This window comes from Octopus bimaculoides, chromosome 1 (genome assembly GCF_001194135.2).
Source record: "Octopus bimaculoides isolate UCB-OBI-ISO-001 chromosome 1, ASM119413v2, whole genome shotgun sequence".
Taxonomy (NCBI): domain Eukaryota; kingdom Metazoa; phylum Mollusca; class Cephalopoda; order Octopoda; family Octopodidae; genus Octopus; species Octopus bimaculoides.
This window is the reverse complement of record NC_068981.1, coordinates 24,595,155-24,614,056: the sequence shown is the minus strand read 5'-3', so window position 1 is coordinate 24,614,056 and position 18,902 is coordinate 24,595,155. Positions and strand designations below refer to the sequence as shown.

At 36.5% G+C, this 18,902-nt stretch overlaps 1 protein-coding gene and 1 non-coding gene across 4 annotated transcripts in view; both read right to left on the bottom strand.

The window, feature by feature from the left end:
- The window catches only part of LOC106874648 (transforming growth factor beta receptor type 3), a 297,158-nt gene that overhangs the window by 182,787 nt on the left and 95,469 nt on the right, over nt 1-18,902 (bottom strand). The window contains exon 1 of one of the 3 annotated variants that reach the window (XM_052965817.1): nt 12,687-17,440. The exons of the other annotated variants lie outside the window; for them this stretch is intronic. The gene's annotated coding sequence lies outside the window, so the exon portion shown is untranslated. Of the gene's footprint in view, nt 1-12,686; nt 17,441-18,902 lie in introns of those variants that run through there. 3 annotated transcript variants of the gene reach the window in all.
- Nucleotides 1,335-1,438, bottom strand: LOC128250081 (U6 spliceosomal RNA). The gene has a single exon (XR_008266207.1). It is a non-coding gene; the product is annotated as a U6 spliceosomal RNA (small nuclear RNA).

Here is an 18,902-nt window from a genome sequence, read left to right as displayed (position 1 = left end):
TATATATACATGCACACACACACATATGTGTGTGTGTGTGTGCGTGTATTTACATACACATATATATATATACGTGTGTGTGTGTATATATATATCTACACACACACACACACACACACACGTATATACATAAATGTATATAAATACGCACATATACACACACAAGTGAATACATTGTAAGATCAAAAGGAAAAAGGAAAAAAAAAAGGCAATGAGGATGAAGATATATGAAATGAAACAATTAGAGAAGTGTTTTATTCTCTGTAATGGAAGCGTGTATGCATGCATGTGTATAATATTTATGAATGAATATAATTATTTAAAGGGTTTGAAAGATAAAAGGAAGTTTTATAAAGATATGACAAAAAATAGAACATTCCATTGAAAAGAATGAAGAAATTTTCACCACCACCACCCACCTCACCACCCACCCCGCACTCCTCCCACAATGACCCACTTGGAATAGGAATGTATTTTTATTTAGTGTAACAGAAAAGAAGACAATGGCCATGATCTCAGCAAAACTTCCAACCGACCAGCCAGCCAGCCAACCAACCAACCAATCAAGAGTGCTAAAAACTAATATGGTGGATGTGCAATCTGAAATGGATTGGGGGAGCAAACAGGGTATGGAGAGAACACTGTTGAAAGTCCCCAAGAGTTCAAGGATATAGCATGGGTTGCCAGTACCCGGGTAAGTACTGTGGGTTTGTCAGGAAGGTATCCTATTATTATCATTATTATTACTATTTTTTTTTTTTTTTTTTGCCTTTTGAAATTTTGTGCTCCTAAGAATTTTCACCCATGGCAACTGTCCATGCAGCCATGCCTATCTATGTCACTGGAGGTGTTAAGCCTGAACTCATTAACATTCAGATCATTGTGTTAAATTTAATGCTTGCTTATTCACATTCATCATCATCATCATCATCATCATCATCGTTTAACGTCCGCTTTCCATGCTGGCATGGGTTGGATGATTTGACTGAGGACTGGTGAAACCAGATGGCTACACCAGGCTCCAATCTGATTTGGCAGAGTTTCTACAGCTGGATGCCCTTCCTAACGCCAACCACTCAGAGAGTGTAGCGGCTGCTTTTACGTATCACCCGCACAAAGGCCAGTCAGGAGGTACTGGCAACGGCCACGCTCAAAATAGTGTATTTTATGTGCCACCCGCACAAGAGCCTTCCAGGGGCACTGGCAACGATCTCGCTCAAAAGTCCTTACACATGTCATGGGCACAAGTGCCAGAAAGGCGACGCTGGTCACAGGTGCCATCCTGATTTCGCTTTCGCTTGCCCCAATAAGTCTTCGCAAGCTGAGTTTCATGTAAAAATATGGAACGCTTCACGAATTTGCGTGTCATCCTTGCGCAGGGGCCATGCTAATCTTCTCTGTATTGTTCTAATTTTAGAATATGTACTGCCGTACATGCATGATCTCAGTTTTGTGATTTGAATGAGGTCTGTTTATTTTTAGAATGACATTGTTAAGTGGGTGTGATAGGCCAGATCTGGCCAGTTCAATCATATACCAAGAAGAATATTTGGCTCCTGATATGGCCAGTGTAAATGCTAAAGAGTGAAACCAAGTGGTATAAGAAACCTTTGTTAGTTATTAGAAATAAGATTTTAAGTAGACAGAAATTGCAACCCTTAATCTACAGATGCAATATTTAAGAAATATTTAAAATGTTGTAGAGATGAGCTTTCCAATCTTTTTACAATATAAAATGTAATCTTTCATGTTACATTTACTTAAAATTTACAACCAAGCAATGCTCTAATAAAGCAAAAGAAGGGTTATGCATCTAAACGAGTTTATTTCTTATAAAATGGTTAAGTTACTTTAAGAGTTCAGACTTGAAATTTTAACTTTGAAGCACTTTATAGATTTTTGAAACTGGTGCACAAATATGTTCTTCAACAGTATTTTAATAGTTCATTTCTTTTATATCCTATTACTTTATAACCTTTTGATAAATATAGCTTCTTTTTTTTCTTCCTATGATTTCTCTTATAACAGCTAAAAGCAAAACAACTTCAACAACAGAGCTGTAACCTTTAAACCTAAACTTTAACAGCTTTGGGTACTAAAAGTAATCTGATTCACATCAGTATGTATGCTGTACATGTTCGTAATTGATATAAGAAATAAATGATAAATTTAATTACAAACAGAAGTGTTGGAGACAAAGGTATTGTGTACCAACTCTACCAATAGTCTTGGGGTGAATTCTCTTATCAATTAAGTACCTAAGGAAGTCTAAAACATGGTGCTCCAGCATGATCACAACTGACAGGCTGGAATCAAAACTAAAAATGCAAACCAATTTCTTTCTAATGACCTTGAACTAATAAGAGACCTTGCATGGGTCTAAAGGCGGCGAGCTGGCAGAAACGTTAGCATGCCGGGCGAAATGCTTAGCGGTATTTCGCCTGCCGTTACGTTCTGAGTTCAAATTCCGCCGAGGTCGACTTTGCCTTTCATCCTTTCGGGGTTGATAAATTAAGTACCAGTTACACATTGGGGTCGATGTAATCGACTTAATCCCTTTGTCTGTCCTTGTTTGTCCACTTTATGTTTAGCCCCTTGTGGGTAATAATGAAATAAGAGACCTTGCATGGCCTACCTGAAATAGCAGCCAAATCTCCATCAGATCACATTTTACTAGGCAGGGGTTAAGGGAAGTGGAGTCATTCTGATTGTTGCTTTTTATAGGGACAACAATCTTGAATATGGTGTATAGCCTGTATAAGCTTTGAGGTTCCTAGTGGGGGAAGGCAACTCAAAGACTATATGGAAAAATACATATATGGAAAAATACATATTCATTGATAATCGCAAAGGTCTCCTCAACTTTTTGCGATTATCAAAGAATATGTATATGTATTTTTCCATATATGTATTTTCATACTTACACTGTTTTTAACATTTTCATCTTATTATCAGAGAATGTGTGATAATCAGTATGTAACACTACAAAGTTCATACAAAGCTTTATACTTTAAATATATTCCTCTTATTATCATCAAAGAATGTATATATGCATTTTAATACTCAAACTGTTTTTTAACATTTTTTATTATTCTCAAAGACTTTTGATAATCTTTTTATAAAAAAGTGAAACCGGTTAAGTAAATAAATATCTTTAAAATAAGTGCATTTTCAAACCTTCTTTCATATATATATATATATATATATACGACGGACTTCTTTTCAGTTTCTGTCTACCAAATTCACTCACAAGGCTTTGGTCAGCCCGAGGCTATAGTAGAAGACACTTGCCCAAGGTGCCACGCAGTGGGACTGAACCCAGAACCATGTGGTTTGTAAGCAAGCTACTTACCACACATCCACTCCTACATCTAATTTGAAACCTTAGATCTCAGTCCTTCTCTTGGCTTAGCTCCATCCAGTCTTATGGCATCAAATGGATGAGAAACAATTCATTCTCTGGAAAGGACACCAGGCTGTCACATGTGGCATTTCCATGTGACTAAAAGATGGCTAGGTGCTTATTTCCAACAGCTGAGTTGTTACTGCTGCTAAAGCTCCGAGTAAACCTTGATCAAACAGACCTCTGATTAACGGCATTCCAGCCATGACCACCCTGTATTTCTTTTCAATACCAACAACCGCATCATTTAATGTGTAAATTTCATTTTCCAAACCTGCAGAACATGATCCAAAAGAGATTCGGCTGTTGTTTCTAGCAAACCAAATCACCATGTAGAGGCATCCTTGGTGGACAACTAAATATTTTTCACCTTTTATCCTTTACTAGTTTCAGTCATTGGACTGCAGCCATGCAGGGGTACAGCTTTGCTGGGGTACAGCTTTGCTGGGGTACAGCTTTGCTGGGGTACAGCTTTGAAGGCTTTAGTCAAACAAATTGATCTTAGCATTTATTTTTAAAGTCTGGTACTTATTTTACTGGTCTCTTCTGCTGAACTGCTATGTCACAGGGATGTAAACAAACCGATGCTAGTTATAAAGCAGTGACAGGGGACAAACACAAATGCACAAATATAAACAGGCTTCTACGCAGTTTCCATCAACTAAACTCACTCCCAAAGTGCAGGTTGGTTTAGGGTTGCAGTACAAGACACTTGCCCAAGGTGCCACAAAGTGGGACTGAACTCTACACCATGAGGTTACAAAGCAAGCTTTTTAACCACTCAGCTAATTGGGTATTTTTAAGACTACATTGTTAAAGTGTACTTTCATTTTTCTTTCTTTCTTTAAGAAGGTGAGGTGTGATTTGATGGTGATTTCGTTGTCATTTCTAGCAAATAGAGTAGATGTGAGGAACTTGCAGCTTGTTGAAAGAAGCACAAGATGAGGAAGAAAAAAAATATAATTTTACTGAATCACAAAGAAAAAATTTTTTTTTGTTGAATTAATGTTATTTAAAGCCTGCCTTTTCAATTAATTTCAAATTTTAGAAACACTTCTTTACATTTCTTTATCTAAAACATGTAATTATTTGGTTAAAGTAATTACATTTCTGCTTAAAGCATAGAAATCTAAAGAAATATTTTTTCGCAATAGCAAGAAAATTTTTTTTTTTTTTTTTTTTAGTTTATGATGGAAATTTTTATCCAGAAACTCCACCCTTATTAGTTAGTTTTTTTTTTTTTTTCAATAAAGATTTTCAGAATAATTATATTTTATAAAATAATAGGTTTGTTTAGCGGAATAAACAAAATTTGTGTCTGTGTTGTTGGTTTGTTTATGCCGCCCCCACCCCCATAACTTAGTGGTTAGGCAAAAGATACTGATAGAAAAAATACCAGACATAAATAAGTGGAAGGGATGAATTTGTACAATTAAACCTGTCGGTGGCAGGAAGGCTCCAACATGGCTGCAGTCCAATGAGTGAAACCAGTAAATGATAAAACTCTAAGCTGCAAATTCATTGGCTGATATTCCAAATATCAAGGAGAAACTAAGGAAAAGAGAAAATAAAAAAAACTTGTTTATATTTTAATTCATTGTGCTTAACTGGCTTCCATGACCTTGTACTGTCAGAGATTCACACACACACAAAAATACGTGTGAATATATAAATATATATATTTATATGAATGCATAAATATATATATTTATTATATTTATTTGTGTGTATGTATGTATTGTGTTTGTGTAAATGGGTCTATAAAAAAAGTGCAAAGAAAAACAAAAAACCTATTAAATTGTCAAGGATAAAAACCAGCAAAGGACTCCGATTTCTTTATGATAGTCATCACATGCAGTAGATTATCAACGCATCAATTCAATGTTATTGACCTACATCCAGATCCAAAGAGAAGTAATTAAAATATTTGACCTATTTATCTTCAACACAGGGGGAGGGTGGATAATTAAAAAAAAGAAAGCAGAAAATTAAAAAATGAGAATGGGAGCAGGGTCATGATTTTCGTTAAACTTGATGACTAAATCTTCCCCCACACTAATTAAAGAGAAATCACTGCAATGGGGCCTGTGAGATTTAGAAGGGACATACACTAGTTCTGATGATGGAGCCAATAGATGACCTTCTATAGTGTCACTCATCTTGCTTAAGATAACAGCTAAATCAAACTTGGTAATGAAATGGAAGGGCGTATTGGAAAATGTTGTTCTAATATAAAAAAAAAAAAAATTTTGCAATGGTCATAACTGCAGCCTTTGATTAGAGATCAGCTCAGCCAGTCAAACAGCACAACCAATTTTGTAGCGAAAGCGAAACTGTGATGGCACCTGTGCCCAGTGTTGCCTTTCTGGCACTTGTGCTCGCGACATGTGTAAGGACTTTTGAGCGAGATCATTGCCAGTGCTCCTGGACTGGGTCTTGTGCGGCTGGCACATAAAATACACCATTTAGAGCGTGGCCGTTGCCAGTACCGCCTGACTGGCCTTCGTGCCGGTGGCACGTAAAAAGCAGCCACTACACTCTCAGAGTGGTTGGCGTTAGGAAGGGCATCCAGCTGTAGAAACTCTGCCAAATCAGATTGGAGCCTGGTGTAGCCATCTGGTTTCACCAGTCCTCAGTCAAATCGTCCAACCCATGCTAGCATGGAAAGCGGACGGTAAACGACAATGATGATGATGATGATGATGAATCAGTAGATAGGTCCAGTGTAATCCGTGGGTAGGAGAGGTGCAGTCGGAGAGTGTAGAATTCAGAATAAAAACAGTCCAGAATGAATAAATCCAGAATGAAAAGAAGGTAGAATCCAGAAGTTCGTGTTTGAAGAGTAGAGACAGGATTAGCTGGTGCGACCACGTGAGCGTGTATTATATATGAGAGAATTTACGAAAAAAAAAAACAACAGACGAGGACAGGTGGTGTAAACAACAAAAGGATGTATTAGTTTAACACTCAGGAATAGAGAAAGTCTTTAACGTTTCGAGCCTACGCTCTTCAACAGAAAGAAATAAGGAGAAAAACAAAGAGAGAAAAAAAAATAAATAAATGTCGTGGTCAGCGATCTATCATGGCAACTGTCCCCGTCTGTTGTTGTTTTTTTCGTAAATTCTCCCATTTGTATTTATAAGCAGAGATGCAAAATAGATTTCACCATTCCTCTTCAGTAATAGCTAATATGTAACTGGCTGTTCACTTCCCAGCAAAATGGTTTTGAGTTTAATGCCACTGCATGGTATCTTGGACAAGTATATTTTATTATAAGTAGTGTCAGTAAATTTGGTAGACCAAAACTAAAAGAAGACTACTCACACACACACACACACACACACACACACACACACATACACACAACAGTGCTGAGTGCATTTAATAATGGCACCAGTGCCACATCCTTGACAAAACAAGACTTAATAGGCACTCCCTCCTCTATGACACTTTTGCTTATTCACCAACCACTTTACAGAGTGTACTCGGTGCATTTTCATTTTGGTACCAGCGCAACAGAGTTCATCACATTCTTAACATTTAAAATTTAAGACTCAGGAGTCCTCTCAACCCTATGCCTCCTTGACTAACCACTTTATGAAGTGTATTGGACGCATTTTGATTGTGCCTTTATAATTAACCCTTTTGATACCAATCCAGCCGAAACTGGCTCTGGCTTACAAATGTTTTGCAATCATAAATTTTGAATTAAAATTTTGCACCAAACCTTAGTCACAATTTATGTTCCTAACACTAGCTTAATGATAACTAAGTTATTTTACTAAATTCTTTGTTATATTTAAAATTAACTGAAAGAAACACAGAGCATCTCAAAATAAATACGGTAACGAAAGGGTTAAAAGGGGATCAAAAAGGTTTCCAACAATGTGTTTGGCTAAAATACCTTGTAGTATTTAATTATGTCCATTTTTTTCATTTTTTTTTTTTTGCTGTCTGAATCACACCAGGATTGATTTTGTTCTCTTCCCCCATGAGACTGATGCAATAAAATACTGGATTCAACCAAATTACCAAAAGCCTTCCTACCACATGTTTGTAACATTAAAAATACAGAACTATCAGCACACCAGACAAAATGTTTAGTGGTATTTCTTCAGGCTTTTTATATTCAGAGTACAAACTTCACATAGGATGGCAGAATCATTAGGGCAATGGATCAAATACAGCATCATTTTAGTAACAACTCTGAACATTCTGAGTTCAAACTTCACTGAGGATGGCAGAATCATTAGAGAAATGGATCAAACATAGCGCAATTCTGGTAACCCCTCTGTACATTCTGATTTCATATCTTACTAAAACAGATTTTGCTTTTCATTCTTCTGAGGTTGACGAAGTAAAATACCAGTAAAAATACTGAAATTAATGTAATTAGCTAAGCCACCACCACCAGCAGCAACAACAACACTATATAACACTATATATATTGTTCTTATAATTATTTTAGAAATCATTATTATTGAGAGTATTGAACGACAAACGACAGAATCAGTAGAGCAACCAACAAAATAATGTGCAGGTTCACTAGCATCTGCCTACATTTTGAATTCAAACCCCACTGAGACTGATGTTGCCTTTTATTCCTCCAGAGCTCAATAACATTTTATGAATACGAGCTGAGGTTGATTAGATTGGTTACACTTTCCGCCAAAATCTGTGGCCCGGTGCCAATGGGTCGAAATCTGTTATTTGGAGCAAAAGGTGGAAGAATCAAAGTGCTTTGAAGTATTTAATTGCACCCCTTTATACTTTGAGTTCAACTCCTCCTGGAATCGACTTATCTCTTTGGGATGGACAAAATAAAATAACTACCTGTCAAGTAGTCATATTAATTAAGTAAACTACACTCCCTACTCAAAATTTGGCCTTGTGCCAATGTAAATTATTATTATTATTATTGTTGTTGTTGTTGTTGTTGCTGATGTTGTTGTCAGTACTACTACTATTATTACAAGAATAATGTTATTGGCAAAAAACAGAAGAATGCACCAATAATGTATCTAGCTGACAGAATCATTAGAGCATCAGAAATGCCTTGCAGTATTTCTTTCAGCTCTTAATGTTCTGAATTCAAACACTGTCAAGGCCAGCTTTACCTCCTAGGGTCCAATAAAGAATTAGTTAAGTGTTAGGTTGATGGTATTAGGCTTTGAGCCTAAATCAGAAACCATTATCATTATGTTTATGTTCTGAATTCAAATCTTGCTGAGATCAACTTTACTTTTCATTCCTTTGGGTTCAATAAAATAAAATACAATTTAAGTGCTGGTTTTAATCAGTTATCCTATTTAAAACAAGGACAAACCAACAAAGGAAACTCTATGCAATCACACAACCTACATAAAATAACAAAACTAAATTCCCTCAAACCATACCTTATCTTTCAAAAGACAATGAATAATTAATTAGGGATTCCCAATATAAGCACATTTCCACAATGACAGTCAATTAATTAAATTGACTCCAATTCTTTACTGGTACCTATTTTATCCAACTGCCCACCCCTCCCTGCAATAATGATGTAACTAATTACCACAAGGTATTTTTGAATACTGATTCACTGACTCATAATTCTGACAATCTACCAGATTGAATGAAATAAGAATTTCTTTTTATGTAAAAAAAAAAAAGAAATAGCTACTCAGAAGAGTGGGATTTAATCAAGTATATCAATGCCAGTACTTTACAGGGACTTTATTTTATTGATCCCAGAATGGTGGAAAACAAGGCCGACCTTGATGAGATTTGAACTCAAAACATAAAAAGAAATCCCATTAAGCATTTCATCCAATGCACTAATGATTCTGCCAAGTTACAGATGATAATAATAATAATAATAATAATAATAATAATGGTTTCAAATTCTGGCACCACAAGACCAGCAATTCCTCAGAAGGGATTATGTTGCTTATTTTATCAACTCCAAAAGGATGAAAGGCAAAGGTGACTTCAGCAGTGTCTGACATCAGAATGCAAAGACAGACGAAATTCCATTAAACATTTTCACCAGCATGCTAACAACTTTACTATAACTAATAATAATTATCACTATTATTATCATTATTATTAAAATGGTTTCAAATTTTGGCACGATGCCAGCAATTTCGGGGACAAGGGTAAGTCAATCACATCAACCCCACCCCACCCAAGTCTTCAACTGGTATTTATTTTATTGATTCCAAAAAGGATGAAAGACAAAGTTGGCTCTTGCAGAATTTGAACTCAGTGCATGAAGACAGATGAAATTCTGTAGTAAAGATCATTTGCCAACATAACATGGCAGTCCTGGTTTAGGACTAATGTTGCTGTAATTTAGCCCCAGGAGACATCATTTCCAGCTGGCTGCACGACATGATCTGTGTCTTTATGTTTTCAAACAAGGGAATCTAGCACCCCCACTCAGCTCAAAACAACATCTGTGTATCACGATTTCTGGGTTATTTCCCTTCATTAGCACAGAATAATTGCTCAGCTAGAGGTGGTGCTGCCAAATTCCTGTTCAAAATATATAGTTTTCAAAGTGATAACTAGTCACTGATTTATAAATTAGAAAATTACCTTTTGGCAAATTTGGCAAACAATCTTTACTACAAAGCACTGTTGCTGAATATCTCACGTTGTGAGATTTGAAAATGGTAATTTTCTAAGATGAAATTCTGTTAAGCATTTTGCTCAGTATGCTAACAATTTTGCCAGTTCATCACCTTATCATCATCATTGTTTAACGTCCGCTTTCCATGCTAGCATGGGCCAATACATACAGAATCGAAGACAAGGGATACCCTTGACGAACAGACCGCCTGATCGAAAACGGCTCCGTTTGGTAACCGTTTATCTGGACGGTGGACTTGATGCCGCTATACATAGCAGAGATCCACTCACGAAAGCCAGGGCCTAGCCCAGCCGCCTCGAGGACAGCCCCCAGGTACTGGTGGTCTACCCTATCGAATGCTTAAAAATAATAATAATGATAATCCTTTCTACTAAAGGCATAAGGACTGAAATTTGGGGGAAGGGGACAAGTTGATTACATTGACCCCCGTGTTTCACTGGTACTTAATTTATCGACCCTGAAAGGATGAAAGGCAAAGTCAACCTTGGCAAAATTTGAACTCAGAATGTAAAGCTGGACAAAATGACGTTAAGCATTTCACATGGCATGCTAAGTGCTTAGGTACACTACATCCCATTGGAAAAGGGTAAAAGAGGGGACAGAAAGCAGGAATAAATTTTTAAAAAAGACAATAATGATAGCGAAAAGTACATGTATAGTATACAGCAGGGGTTTTCAAACTGGTCCGCGGACCACAGGGGGTCCATAGATAGCAAATACTTTTTATGGGCAATTTGATTTTATATATGTTTTTTAATCGAAATCTTTTAATTGACAATAAACCTATTTGTTAAATACTGTTAAATAAATAAATGTAAAAATATATGTTATTCTAAGCAAATATTTATGTATAAATTTCATAAGCGTTTATAAGGGGGTAAAGTCTGAAATATAAAGTCAAAAAGTTTGAAAACCCTTGGTATACAGCATAAAACAGGAAAAAGAGAGAATAGTGATTATTAAAATAGCCATAAAGAGGTAAGGGTACACAGGTGCATAAGGAGTAGGGTTGGTGAATTTCAGGAAGCATGGAAATTTTGAAGGATGCTGTGTCTTGATAGCTAACAACCGACATGGGTAGTTAATTCATGCTTTGACAATTCTGAACATGAGAAAATGTTTTTGAAAGTCATTAAATGAATGAACTGAGGTTACGCCAAGAAATAAAATATGACCATAATAAACCACAACCTATACAGAAGCTGAAAATAGTCTAATACAGGGGGGTTCACAACCATTTTTTCTTTTATCCATAGACCCCTTTGATTGCTATTTTATTCTGGTGAACCCACTTAGCCATTCGATGTTTAAAAATTAGTTTTATAGAATATTCTTTCAAAATTCGTATTCTGTATTTCATACATTAACTTGTATAGGTTAAACCATGTTAAATGTTAGAGAAAGAACCTTAGCTGTTTCTTGCAATACATACCAATATACACATCTAAAGCAAAATTTTTTCGAGGGTCCTTAAAATACTATTGCGGATCCCTAATTTACTATTTTGCTGTGTGAACCCCCAAAAATCTTATATGAACCATCAGAGGCCATATGGACACTGGTTGAGAACCACTGGTCTGATACTGTATCTACTCAGCCCTTCCACATACTTATGCATCAGACAACAAGGAAAATCTATGTGGCCGCTAGAAATAGCAGCCAAACATCTCTAACATCACAACCTGTTATCTTAAAAACAAAGTAATCCTGGATATACAAAAAGATAAAATGGCAATAGCTAGAATGCCTATGGTTATAGACTTGGACACAATAACAACAACTGACCTATTCATAATTTAACAGAAAATATACAAAAGCAGGGGAAAAAATGAAGTTATTTATAAATATTCTCTCTCTCTCTCTCTCTCCTCAACCCCAACTCCCCTGCTATCAAGTTTTATTACATTACTGAAATGTTATTTATTAACTACAATAATTTCCTGTGCAATACAATTCCATGTTCCGGAGTCTTATCAGGTTTTTAAACTAACACAAGAAAATAGATGCTGACAAAAAACAAACAAAAAAGAAAATAAAGAAAGAAATCGTTTTTTGTAATGGCATGATTGTGCAGTTAAAACAATTGATTCCCAACCGCACGGTTCCGAGTTCAATCTTACATTGCAGCACTTTTGGCAAGTATCATCTACTGTAGCCCTAAAGCCAACCAAATCCTTATCAGTGATGCTGGATGACAGAAATGGAAAGGCCATCATGCATGTGTGTGTGTATGGGTGTGTTTATGTGGATACTCTTTACTCTTTTACTTGTTTCAGTCATTTGACTGCGGCCATGCTGGAGCACCGCCTTTAGTCGAGCAAATCGACCCCAGGACTTATTCTTTGTAAGCGCAGTACTTATTCTATCGGTCTCTTTTGCCGAGCCGCTAAGTAACGGGGACGTAAACACACCAGCATCGGTTGTCAAGCGATGTTGGGGGGACAAACGCAGACATACAAACATATACACAAACATACATATCTATATATATATATATACATAGATACGACGGGCTTCTTTTAGTTTCCATCTACCAAATCCACTCACAAGGCTTTGGTCGGCCCGAGGCTATAGTAGAAGACACTTGCCCAAGGTGCCACGCAGTGGGAATGAACCCGGAACCATGTGGTTGGTAAGCAAGCTACTTACCACACAGCTAGTACATATTTGTGTGTTTACAAGTTGTGACATTGTTGTCATTTCCCACCTTTGGGAATAAGAAATCCCTAACTTGAAACAGGTAAGGGTTTGCAACAGGAAAGGCATCCAGCTGTAAAATAAGGCTTTAATAATATATTTATTTCAACTATGCCAGCATGGGAAAGCATGTGAAAATAAACATTAAAAAAAATCAGGCATGGCTGTGTGGTAAGGAGTTTGCTTCCCAACCACATGGTCCTGGGTTCAATCTTACTGCATGGCATCATGGGTAAGTGTCTTCTTCTATAGCCCCAGGCTAACCAAAGCCATGTGAGTGGATTTGGTAGACAGAAACTGACAGAAGCCTGTTGTATGTATGTGTGTGTATTTGTGTGCGAGTCTTTGTTTGTTCCCCACCACAGATTGACAACCTGTGTTAGTGTGTTTACATCAGTGTAGCTCAGAGGTTGATAGAATAGGTACTAGGCTTAAAGCAAAATAAGTACTGGGGTCAATTCATTTAACTAAAAATTCTTCAAGGCAGTGCCCCAGCATGGCCAGTCTAATGACTGAATCAAATTAAAGATAACCATTATTCTGAGTCACAAGAGTCCATGGAATATGACATTCTTTTCTTGTTTGTTTTTGTTTTTAAATAGTTAGGGCAGGAGCAAAGGTTACGTTTGTTATATCCAGCGGTCTGAGAGACCCTTCGGGAGCCAAATATTGCAATCTTATTTACGTACCCTATTTTTTTGTCATGCAGACCAACGTAGTATACAAGTCAAGGTAGACATTTTTTTGTGGAACTGACACAAGACCAAAGAGAGAGAGGTTAGTGTAGAAGTCATAGAAGGGAGAAAATGGGGCAACAGTATTTGTGATCCAGGAAGCAGAGTATCTGGTAACTTTAACCCTTTCGATAACAAACTGCTAGAGATAACCCCTGGTTCTATGATACAAACTTTCTGTTCTTAAATTAAATTTCATGTTAATTGATGTCCCAAACATCAGTATACAAATTATAAGGTTATATTACTACAGAGTATTTCGACAGAAATATGGTAACAAAAGGGTTAAAAAAAAAACTATGCATCTAATGTATTTCCAGTTGTCTCCCTTGTTCTTGATTTCGCAAAACTTTGTTCAACACTTTAAGTTGCCTTGATACAATTAGTCTTGATTCACATCAATCATATTTGCCACATTATATTAGCACTTTCTGCTCAGTCCCTATTCTCTCATTGTTTGGTAAGTTAACACTGATTGTGCAGGATTATAATTAAAAGCATTCCAATCATTGGCCATTCCATCATTTCCAGCTAGTTGAATGCACCATTTTTTTTTAATCTGGGGGAGAGCTTTACTATCATTTCTAGCAAGTCGAGTGATTGCATAGAAGCTCCCCTGTGGCTAAAATGTCCTTAGTATTTAAGCAGAGGATGAGAGACCAACACCAGCACACAACTGAGTGCTTCTTCGGGCCTGAAGATAACTTCCATTTATCTTCACATTAACCACCAAGGCTTCTGAAAAGGATTATGAGCAGAGCCTTACATCTTTTAAGTAAAGCCTGGAAGAAAACAAACAAAAAATGGGGATAAGGCACTTGACTCTCAGATAGCTAGGAACTGAACCATGCATTGCAAGCCTTGCAAGTCAATTCATCAACACTACCTCCAGTGTACCTACTGTGACAGAACGAAGTGATTCTCAGATATAATATGATTAAAATCTTGGCCACAGACAATAAAACAGGAACTAATAATGACAAAACTTAAGAACTACTGGTCAACTGTCATATTTTACATAACAATTGATGAACAACAGAATAAGTTAGTGGTTAGAGAGGTTGGAAACCTGATTCACTGCATTTGTGACAGCATGGGTAACAAGAGATTGAGTATATGCAACTTGGTAAAGAACAAAGATTGCAAAAGACTTGATCAGAAAAGCGCCCGTTTTCTTATATTTACTCCATTGAAAGACACCCAAGCACAAATAAATATATATAAAGCACAGTTTATATCTATCAAATTCCACTCTGAAAATTATTGGCCAACTTAAAGAAACAGAAAAAACACTAGCTCAAATTGCTATGCAGCAGGATCGAACCGAGGACGATACATTCAAAAAGTGTACCACTTAACAGCACAATGCCCCATACTCCAATTCTTACACTAAACCAATAATTTTTACACATTGTGTCTTATATAGGAATAAATCATACCCCAGTGTGATGCTTGTATAAGAATATATTATTTATACCCACTGTATCTATATAGGGATAAACTATTTATATGACTTATATGGAGATATTTATATCCCTTCTGACTTGTATGAAAATACATTATTCATACCTATTCTGTCTTATTCAGAGAGATAAATCATTTATGCTAAGTGTATCTTGTATAGAGATTAAATCATTTATACCCACTGTCTTAAATATTGGGGATTATTTATCCTTACAGTGTCTTATCTAAAGATAAATCATTTATATCCACTGTGTCTTAAATAAAGATCAATTATTTATCCCTAATCATTTCTTCTCTATGGAATTCCCTACGTGCCCACATTTTTTCCTGCACATGTCCATCACCACCGCCAACGCCACCTTATATAAAATGTTCACACTGTCTTCTCTCAATAATACAATAACCAGAAATATAGTAAATACAATAAAGTCAATTGCTCAGACCAGAAAAAAAAAAATTCCTCCTTTCCCTTCCTTTATCGCTGTACACATGATCCCAAATGCTTCCTATCCCCCAACCCTTTAGCATCACCCAGAAAAGTGATGGGGAGGTCACACACACACACACAACGATCTACAGAAGATAATGACACAGGAAATTTCAAAGAGAGGGAGGTAACAAATCAACACAACGCCCCCTTAGGAATGCTTTCAGTCGAGTAAAACACAACCCCGCCAACACTAACTACAAGCGAACCCAACGCCTCTTCGAAGGCGGTGGTGTTCACTTCGGATATCCCGATATACATCATCCGATGGTCCCGCTATTTTAACTTATCCACAGTAAGAGAGAGAGAGACAGAGAGAGAAATAGAGAGAGAGAGAGAGAGAGAGAGAGAAGTGAACGGAAGGGGTGTGCAATAATATTGCGCTTTTGACTCAAAAATGCTTTAGTAGCACACACAACTGGAATGGAATCACTAATAAACGTGGAAGCAAAATAAGAAACCAGGCTGCAACACATCTTATTCTGCACTCTGTGTGTGTGTGTATTGTTACTATTAGGTACCCGTCACATATTCCTTGACTAAGCAAGGCTTATTGATCAAAGCGTTTCAATCATTACTTCCTAGTCATTTAGAAAACTGGGACTACATTACTACATTATCCATTAGGACATTCCTATAAATAAAAAAGAAAAACGGAAAAAGAAGCTGTGGATTGCTCTGAAGGAAATTAGCAACTTGCCTTCCTAACAGGTCGAGCAACTGCGTAAAGACAGAAACCTGACAAACATTGTTGAATGGGAGAAGCCCTTCCTTCGAATTCAGATCGATTATTAATATTTTGAATTCAGTTTCGAACAGCATGACTGTCACACAATCCCCAACATTCATGTGCAAGTTTGTTTTGTATGAGAGCCCGAGAAAGAGTATGTCTTGTAAGCAAGCCCCCTTCGTGCCTACAAGATTCGGTGAGGTGAGGTGAGGCAAGTCTGCGGAACCACGAGTTCGATTACCAGTCAAAGAATTTTATATTTCATTTCAATAAATCTTTGCATCTGATTCCGTACCATCAAGGATTACAGAACACACACACACACCATAAAATACACATAAACAAGTGTTTTTGAACACAAAGTTGTTATTTAGTTTATAAGTCAGCCCCGATTGAACAAAACTTATAATCAAAAACATTCTTCTCTTTTTCCTGCATAGAATATATATGTATATATATATGTATGTGTGTGTATATGTTTGTCTGTCTGTGTTTGTCCCCCCAACATCGCTTGACAACCGATGCTGGTGTGTTTACGTCCCCGTAACTTAGCGGTTCGGCAAAAAGACACCGATAGAATAAGTACTAGGCTTACAAAGAATAAGTCCTGAGGTCGATTTGCTCGACTAAAGGGCGGTGCTCCAGCATGGCCGCAGTCAAATGACTGAAACAAGTAAAAGAGTATAGAGAATCTCTACATTATCTAGAGTAACCACCACACTACGAAACGTGATGTGGGGGAAACATTAACAGCTATTTCTAGCAGATCAAACGAACACGTAGTAGCGGCTTGTCACGCTGGCTCGGAATACAACAAAGTTGGAATAAAAGTGAGCAAGCTGAGCATTTTCCCTCCTCTTGCAGTACCGAGTGTTTTGTTTTTATTTTAGTTGTTTTGTGTGTCATTTGAATAATAATAAAAAAAGCATCCGTGACCACCACCACGATTACAATAGAAAATAAAAAAAAAAACAGTCAGGCTTTGTAAATAAAGATTGATCCACCATTGCCAGCATCATCAATAAATAAATATTATCATCATCATTAATAGCAATTACCAACACCACTACTACTACTACTACTACTACTACTACTTCCACCACCACCAGCATCAATAAAACTATTACTGCCACCACTACTACCACGACTACCACTAAGCATAATTCCTGCTAAAAATTTACTGCGTGAGAAAAATGTTTGCGATGAGTTGGCATCCTCTTCCAAGGATATTCACAGACCACCACCAAGTGGCAGCATCCGTGTTCATGCGCGTGTGTGTGTGTGTATGTGTGTGTGAGGGAGATAGAAATGGCATGTGTGAACGTGAGTATATATATATATATATATATATATATATATCAGTGCGTGGTTTCGAGGGAGGACGGGATAGATAGATAGGTAGAGAGAGAGAGAGAATATGAAGATAAAAGCATTAGATGGAGAGTGAGAGATGGGATGAAGATAGATGGATAACTACATAGAGAGATGGAGAGACAGCCAGATAGGTGGATAGATAGATAGATAGAGAGAGAGATGGAGAGACAGCCAGATAGATAGAGAGATAGAGAGATGGAGAGACAGCCAGATAGATAGATAGATAGATAGATAGATAGATAGATAGATAGATAGATAGATCGGTAGAGAGGTAAATAGATGGATAGAGCGAGAGAGAGAGAAATCGGTAAATGGATAGATAGATTGGTAGATGGGTAGATAGATGAATAGTAAACGACAGATAGAAAACAGTGGAGTAAAATTCCTAGTGTTTTCCTAGTATATTCATAAAGGGCTTAGTCCACATCTCACCCCTTTAAACTTTTAAGAAGGATATGGTGACTTTCATGCATTCCCCCCAGTTGCATATTAACAAAAATGGGATGAAGGAAGGTTAATAGCTAAACTAACAAGTGAGCTAGCTAGCTAGCAAGCCAACAACCAACCACATCGTGAATCGAAACTGGATTTCAAGAACTCGACGACACGCCTCGCTTCTATGAAGATAGTAATATTATATTAAACACGTTTACGATAGTTATTACGACGAACGAAAGATAGTAGCTAATTGTAAATAGAATTTGATAGTAACACAACGAATGAGAAAAAGAGATGTGTGTGTGTGTGTGTATGTGTACATGCACGCATAGAGCTTTATACAAGACCTAAAAATAAACATATACAATTATATGTACACAACGTGCTTTACTTTCGTAAACAGGACATTACACATGCGTATCGTATCAGCACATGCATCTTTTCATGAACTATAAACACATCTATATGGTTATATAAACATATATACATACGTGTGCACACATAGAGTACTATATTTTATACAAACACGTTGTGCATCATATATGTATATATATGTGTGTGTATAATATATACATACATACATACGCAGGCATATCTATGTAAACGTATATATATATATATACACAATATATATACACACATAAGACATATGTATATATAAATGTAATATATACACACATAAGCGGATAGATAGATAGATAGATAGATAGATAGATAGATAGAAAGATAAATGGATAGATAGATAAATAGACAGATAGATGGATTGATAGATAGATAAATAGAAAGATAGATAGATAACGTGATTGATAGATAGTTTTATATATAGTGTGTTTATATTAATTACACACACATGTATGTATGTATATGTATGTATATATATATATATATATATATATATGGTAGAGATGGACTATATGTAATCTGAACCTTTCCCCCCCCCC